Here is an 8,806-nt window from a genome sequence, read left to right on the forward strand (position 1 = left end):
ACCCCATCATCTACTCTTATGGGCAAGATATGAAAAGAAAAAAATTTAATTGAGTTATCCGTATATGTATATATATTTATATATATACTTATACATATATATATGTATATATATACACACATATATATATATATATAATACACACACAACACACACACACACACACACATATATATATATATATATATATATATATATATATATATATATATATATATATATATATATATATTTCCACATTTATATTCCTAAATTCATTCCTACCAAACTTCATTAGCGTTCACTGGTAAAAACATACACTTTAATTTTTCAAACAAACCATAGCAACAAATCATCAAACGATAAATCTTCAATCTTTTGCTTTTTGGAGGCGCACATATTCCGTTTATCCTTGTATACCCTGGTTGATAAAAAAAAACAACATTAACTGGGCACGACTTCAAGCGACTGCCTTCCAGGCTTTGCATTTCCTCTCGGTTTAAGCAAAATTTTCCCTTATTCACTGAGTTCCAGCAACATATACCCAGGGAGATTTCAATATAAATACCTACAATATTTTAGGTCTATTTCCCACCCCATATCCAGCCCTTTCCTTATAAATGTGGTGTTTTCTAATATTAAAATGGCAAATTGTATAAATAAAGTGTTTTCAATTTTTCATTTGTACATTAAAAGTATTTCTAAAACTACTCTCATAGTTTTGACTAAATTTCTCAACCAGAGAGCACTGTTAGATATCTAAATCACTGTCAAAAGAAATGGAAGGTAATTGGGTAATCGCTGAATAATCGACATTTGTCAGGTGCTCAACAAATTTTTGTAGCATTAGTTCCGACACAGGTGCGCTTTTATACGCTCCTAACAATTTCATTGATAGGTGAAAGCAGTATCCTCAATAGACATCGGAGCTGACGGCTCTTTCTTGTGTTACCGTCCATTAGTGGAACTAATAATACACGACAAGGGACAAATCAGAGATTATTTTCCCTATAAGCGGAGCGCTTGACAGTTGCAGGAAGCATCTGGGCTGTTTCTGTCTTCTTGGAATGTCGTCTGGCCAATAGGAAGTGCTACCAAGCCCTGATGATGCAACACCATTTACTGGTTTCATTGAACTAGCTGTAAATGATGACCGAAGCAACACAACTGGTAAGAAAATCTCCAATTAACCCATACACGTCACATATACACAATATATATATATATATATATATATATATATATATATATATATATATATATATATATATATATATATATATTATCTTCTTTTTAACGTGCTTTTTTCCCATTTTGTATGGGGTAAGCACGATGCCTTCTTTTGAAGGATTTTGATTTGGCTTTGGGGTAGATAGTCTCGATCGGCTGCCCTGCCTGACATCGCTTAGACCCCGATAGCGTATGTTTCATATATCATACCCGACCCAACGCCCTTTCTTCCCAGCAGAAGTTGTTGATAGGATAGTTTGAGATGTTTGTTATGTTTTTAGAAGGTGTTGTAGTGGCTTTGTTTTGTGTGTGTTAACCCATTTGCTTTTTAAAAACCTATCCGTTGATTACATATATAATCCCGGGATGTCTACACGGATAGCAAAGTGTCTGCCTCTCTGATCAGTCGGTGCGGATTTGTATATATATGAAGTATATATATATATATATATATATATATATATATATATATATATATATATATATATATATATAATTTATATATATATATATATATATATATATATAAATATACATATTATATTATAAATTTATATATATACTGTATGTATGTATACATATATATATATATATATATATATATATATAAATATATATATAATATATATAATCGAAAGCTACAAACTCTTTTATCAATTCAGAAATAATATATTTTCAATGTTACCGAAGGGGAATTTTTAGTTGATAATAAGTCCACCGTCCCGTGGGGTCGAACCAGCGACGGACGAGGAATCAGGACTACAGTGACACACTAACCAGTCGGTCGCTGGTTCGAACGGGACGGTGGACTTATTATCAACTGGCAGGTAACAATATGTTATTAGAGTGAATTGAATAACGTTTGTAGCTTTTGATTGTATATGAAAGTTGATGTGATAAATAGTCATATATATATATATATATATATATATATATATATATATATATATATATATAAAGACTGATAGATAGTTACATAGATAAAAGGGCATTTTAATTAATAAAAATACACAGACATTTTATAGTATATTTGTATATATATATATATATATATTATATATATATATATATTTATATATATACATAATACATATATACATACATATATATATATATATATATATATATATATATATATATAATGTGTTGTCAATTTAGTCATCATAAAGATGTAATAAATGAATTTAAATTAAAATAACCTTTAAAACTTAGCTAAAGTGATAAAAAGACTCGTTTGCAAAGCAATGGCATTATTCTATAAGCCAATTTACCCTCACAACACGTCCACTCAATACTTAAGGATGCCTGGCAGGCACAAAGTTATTGCTTTAATAATGCGGAAGTTACAGACTCCCTTATCCCTTCATAAAAATCTGAAGCCTTCTCATAGTGGTTAAAACGAAATTTTATAGGTTTGCTTTTAAGTTGCCGATTTTTGTTTCAACTTCCTTTCCCAACTTAGACAGATACTGAATACTGGGCGTGTATATGTACACAATCTATGTACAATAGCATCTCCGGCGCATTTTTGATAGCCTATTCTATACTTTCTGAGTACATTAATCAACATACAACAATAGGCCTACTGGCATCCTAGTTTTCGTTTAACAGCAAAGCCCTTCCACGGTTACGCCGCCATAATTATGCCTACGGACAAGAGATGTCAAATCTCATCATAAAAACATGTTTTGCAACATATTTCAAAACCTTTCGGACAAAGCTTATAATAGCGACATCTGGCGCTATTTGGCAACTCTATTGTAAGCGCATGAAACAACTGAACACAGGGGCGGGTCCGAGAAATTACCTGCAGTTTCCCTTAAACAGGGCTTTTTCTGATACTGTTGACTGTTGTCATACTTTACTTGATTAAAGGATGTTACTATAATCCTTCAGAGGTCATCGCTGTTCTTATGTTTTAATATTTTCATCTCCAAATGCCATCACTATCTTTGTTTTATCTCCTTCATATTTGTGAACTTTGCAGACATAGGCCTACGACTATTATAAGCTGAACTATTAGCCTTATTAACATCAACAAATACGACGTTTGTAAAGATTTGCTTGCACATTATTATGAGTCAAATTTATAAATGATTAATCCTCTGTATATTGTAAACTAGTGAAACTTAATATAAAATATTTTGAACTAGACTAACAAATTTCACGTCTATTTTTGTAATACTTAGACTATAATCGCACTTTTATATATATGTATACTGTATATATATACACACGCACAAACACACACACACACACACATATATGTATATATATACATACATAAAATGTCGTTATCATGAGTAATTTCTGATTTCTTTCATTGTTACTTAGGCCTATCATTTTGATGCTTCTTATGATGTTAACTTAATATATAACGCCTATTTTTGTATTTTTTTATTATCCAAGTTCCTAAAGAATTCAAATTAGCAAGAAGTTCAACATTAATTTAATTAATGTTAAACGCCAGCAGTGAAGAAGACTACCATGCTCATCAGTGGAGAATGTCTCCTCCTCATCGCAAAAGATGACTCTTACTGAAAAGATTGGCCACTGGATTATATTGTAACGCAAACCCTAGCCTCTATTCTTTGTGTTTCTCTGATATGAAGTGTTTCTTGGCAGGAATATGATGAAATAATATCTTGGTCTTGTAGCCTGTTAGGGATGGTTTGAGCAGCAACTTGAAGGGAGAGCATAATGTTCTGTCTTTATAGCGACACCGGTTGTTAGTTAGGCGGAGCTCATACAAAGGTCATCCGATGATGATCCTCAACAGTTATGCAACAGTGGGGTCGTCCTTCATTTTTTACAATAAATTTATAATATTTCCTCGTTCTCTCTGTTGTAGTATCGCTCTATACATGGTTGTTTTATTTACGCTAAGCTGCCGAGCAATATCTACGATAGAAACATTAGTCTCATGCAAGCTCATGATCGATGACCTGTGAGATAATGTGGTGCGGCTGAGTCTGTTACCCATCTTATCGGTGCAAGTGGCGAGACAGTTTAGTTTAACTTTCCTGCCCGAATGTGGAGTCACACGATAACACGACGTTATGAGATTTTTTCTTTTTTGTTTTTGACAACATTAATGGTTGGATTCTTTCTTTCTTTATTTACATACAATTTCACTGATGATTATTCATTATTATTTTATTAGTCAATAAGCTTTTATCTGGATTCGAAATATAGTTTCTTCTTTGACTCTTTTGCCCAATCATCTGAAGTGAAATTTTTCAAAATGTTTCGTAATTTTTTCGTACTATGAATTTTTCACTCACCATTCTTTTTATATTGTTAACCGTATGATTAATAACCAAAATCGAATAAGAAAATTACATATCCTTGTAAATATCAAAAGAACAAATTACTGTTAAGTGAACGAAAACTTCTGGAACATGTTGCAAAACATTTTTGAGTGATTGTACCTCGGGACTATTATTTTCCGAAAAAAAATGTTTGTCTTTCCTTCCATTATTTATAAATACATTACTAGTAGTATGAACATATTAACTTAAAACAAAAATGCAATAGTAGGCTACTTTCTTTTCCTTATGTACGATGTATGAGACCAATGACGCAAATAACTGGTTATCGAAAACCTGTCCGTTACCTAACACATTTTCACTAGACTGTTATGGCCTCATGTAGTTAATTATAGTAATGAATACTATCAGCAACCTGTCAGTAAAGAAACAAGTTTGACCCCTAGGCTGCCATGCAGTTCAAACCACATTATGGTAATATAATGGAAATACAAACATACTGCGTAAGGCCCGGCAAGTACTTTTTGTATCTAGGGAGACTTTCGTAAATTTCTGGGGCGTTATCTCTTCTGTGGAGACTTTCGTAAATTTCTGGGGCGTTATCTCTAAATTCAATCGTATTTCCCAGCATTTGTAAAGCAAACCATATCTTGCTTGGGAAATTAAACAATGTAAATACATACATACCCAGAGATGTATGTACACGAGGGAAGCAATGAAACGCAGGGTATAAATCCTAACCGGTTTCGTCTATTAGTTTATAAAACATTTCCAGGAGGACTGAAACATAATAGTGGAAATTTACTTAAAATAGGCTGGGGTCATAGTACAAACGAACATACAGACGGCTGGATAAATATTCGCAACTTGCAGGAAAAATGAGAAGCAGCAACCTCATTCGTGACTGAGGTCAGTGCTTCATTAACTAATCTTGTTTTCCACGCAGCCGGGTTCACACCTTCGCTATTAAGCCCAGAAAAACTACCTTCCTTCATAAATTTTGTAAATTTCTTTCAAACTGATTGCTCAAGTGTATACATTCTTAGGATAATAATTACAATCTTAACAAAGCGTTCTTCTTTATAACTTTATTCTATTTTATTTCTTTCCAATAAAATTTAAATCATTAGCTTTTCGGTGCCTTCCAAGTTAAGAGCAAAATTGTTTTCACTACAGCTTATACATTTTTTACGGTGTTCTATTCTCCTTTCAAGTGATTTTCCAGTTAGACCAAAGTTGCAGTTGTCACATGACTTCCATGGGATTTGATATTAGCTTTATAACTACTTTTTCATTATATTATTGATCTTTATTGCTACAAAAAATAAAGAATTTTAAGGATACAGGAATATCTTTAAATTACTCTATGGTAATACGAGAAAGTTTTTTTGTTGTATGTTTCTCTGTTGTTATTACAATAAAAAGTCCTTTTGCCACTCATAATGCACTGCTAATGTAACATCAGGAGATTCTAATTTCTTGCATGAATTCCTTACGACATATATTTCATCATACATATATATATATATATATATATATATATATATATATATATATATATATATATATATATATATATATATATATATATATATATATATATATATATATATATATACATATATATATATATATATATATATATATATAAATATATATATATATATACATATATATATGTGTGTGTGTGTGTGTCTGTGCCCTGGCGATGTGTGAATAAAGGTCAGAGCGTTGTGACAATCAACTGCATTTATTTAAATGTACTTGCTCTGAATGTCTCAAAAACTATTACTATTCTTTTGCAAATACGTATGGGATGCTTGAAGCTTCTTGACAAAGCTGCTGGGAATGGAGAGGTATAATCTTATGATCTATTATGAACAGAAATCATGCTTCCAGAAGATAGCAAATATGCTTACATAACGGTCCATATTTATATAAGGGGAAAATCCTAAATTTCTCCTATATGCTCATTTCTCGTTTTGATCCGATCTGTGATAAAAGACAGTTGAGAGGGTAGAAAAATAACTGTGGTTAATCGTAAGTCTAGTTTACACGATAAACTGTTCAGTCACGCTGAATAACAAAACCATTACTCAAAACATGCATATCACAAAATGATTACCTCACCTCATTCCAGCGTGAGGGTTCATGCTTTTAATGACAATTGGGAGCAATCAACTCGTAAAGCTCGTTTTGAGCCAAACTGCGATTGGGGGACTCTACTTTTAGAATGTTCTTTCTGTTTTTAATTTAAAATTTCAACCGATGGAGCAACTGTAAAAACTAAAGCTGAGGAAAATACAAAAAAAAATATATGCTAAAGTAGCATAATAAAAGGTAGATTGTCACTCTTAAATGGCGTTAATACACGAATGGTCATCGACACAAATTTAAAAACCGAACTCCACGCCGGTACAAATAATATGAAAAGAAAAACAAGCAAAGAGGTTAGATCACATTCCTCCTCGGATCGTTTGGTAGACTTCTTGAGGGAGAGAAAACAATACACCCATTTTTTTCACACCACAGACAAAGAAGAATTAGCGTTTATTTCTAGAGCATCATTAATGAGCGGCGTTGGCAATTGCACTAAGTGCAATGACCGGGAAAGGTCCCTCGGATACGTTGAGGGAGTACAAGGGGAGGGAAGGAGGAAGGGTGGGGGAGAGTGAGGTAGAGCGAGGTGGCTGATGGGTGGGGTTAAGAACTACAGAAAAATCTTACTCACAATCTGTCCACTTAAATCTTAGATGCTGCGAACAAAAGGGCGAATGGACTTTCCTTCGCTCTTCTTTACACGTATAAACTACAAAGAAAAAAGAAGTTCGTGATAAAAACAATGAAGAATAATCAAATGACAATAAACGAAACATGACACGGCAAAAAAAATGCCAATAAACCATCAATACAAAATAATTTAAGGCTGAAAGAATTAACATTTGTAAAACCAAAAATGTATTTTTTTCCAAGTAAGGCGAGTGAAGTTCTTTCATAGAGTTATAATTTATTTATTCAAAGTGTTAAAGTTTATTTCTTACTCTCCCTTTCCCATATACCTCTCTACTAAAGTTGTCTCACATATTCAAAAATTGGGATAACTCCCCTTCTGTTAATAATTCAATTTACTGAGTATTTATGCAAAAGAGCAGTAGTATTTCTCTTACTATATTCAGCGAGGTTCCTTAAATGAAAACATTATCAAAGTGGCAAAACATAAAATAAACAAGTAAAAAATGCGCCGAAGTTTCTTCGGCGCAATTGAGTTTTCTGTACAGTGTATAATCATGGCCACCGAAAATAGATCTATCTTTCGGTGGTTTCGGTATAATGCTGCATGAGCACCGGCCCATGAGACTTTAACCACGCCCCGGTGGCTGCCTGTCCTATGTTGCTGCCAGACGCAGGATTATGGCTAACTTTAACCTTGAATAAAATGAAAACTACTGAGGCTTGGGGGTTGCAATTTGATATGTTTGATGATTGGACGGTGGATGGTCCATATATCAATTTGCAGCCATCTAGCCTCAGTAGTTTTTAAGATCTGAGGGCGGACAGAAAAAAGTGCGGACGGACAGACAAAGCCGGCACAATAGTTTTCTTTTACAGAAAACTAAAAATGGATTTTCAGAAGTACCAAATACATTATATTACGACAAGTCCTTCAAACAAAGCATCTTCCTCCTCATTTCTGACAACCATTCTTTCGTAAAGGATAACTGAGAGAACTCAAGGGTCAGTTCTGGCGTCACGTCCCATGTTTAAACACTGCAAGAGTTATCGATTAAATATTTATGAAAATTTCATGGAAGTTACTATTAGTGAAACAAATTGTCCATTAGCACCCATGATTTATAAATGTTTTAACAAATGAAATTACTGCATTATAATTCATTCTAATTCTGCTGATGACTTTCCCAAAATACATATATTCTTGTATAAACTGGAGGAATATTTATATTTAAACTTACAAGTATTTATAGTAAAAATATGACTTCATTTTTAAGGGACAATGAACCATCATCAAGGAACATAATTTCCCAGTTGATAAATGCCATTTGTAAGGCAAGGCATTACAGGTCGACGACCTCAGATTTCAAGGTAAAATTTGTGATGGTCTCGAACACGAAAGAATTCAACTGTCAGGGAAGAAGACACGATTCATTTGTTAAGATGGGCTGCGAGAGCATAAAACTGTTGTAAAATCAAATACGATTCAAGCACTACGACACAATAAGGACCGATGTATCTGTACACACACAAACACACACACATATATGTATGTATGTATGCATGTATGTGTAAATATATATAATATATATGTGTAT

The 8,806-nt window shown here is 32.9% G+C and overlaps 1 protein-coding gene across 1 annotated transcript in view; it reads right to left on the minus strand.

Moving 5' to 3' along the window:
- LOC136834696 (cGMP-dependent protein kinase, isozyme 1-like) overlaps positions 1-7,289 on the minus strand; it is a 495,388-nt gene extending 488,099 nt beyond the window's left edge. Inside the window, exon 1 of the mRNA XM_067097281.1 lies at positions 7,210-7,289. The gene's annotated coding sequence lies outside the window, so the exon portion shown is untranslated. The remainder of the gene's footprint in view (positions 1-7,209) is intronic.
- Positions 7,290-8,806: the final 1,517 nt, after the last annotated feature.

The sequence above is a fragment of the Macrobrachium rosenbergii genome, chromosome 4, assembly GCF_040412425.1.
Source record: "Macrobrachium rosenbergii isolate ZJJX-2024 chromosome 4, ASM4041242v1, whole genome shotgun sequence".
Classification (NCBI taxonomy): Eukaryota; Metazoa; Arthropoda; class Malacostraca; order Decapoda; family Palaemonidae; genus Macrobrachium; species Macrobrachium rosenbergii.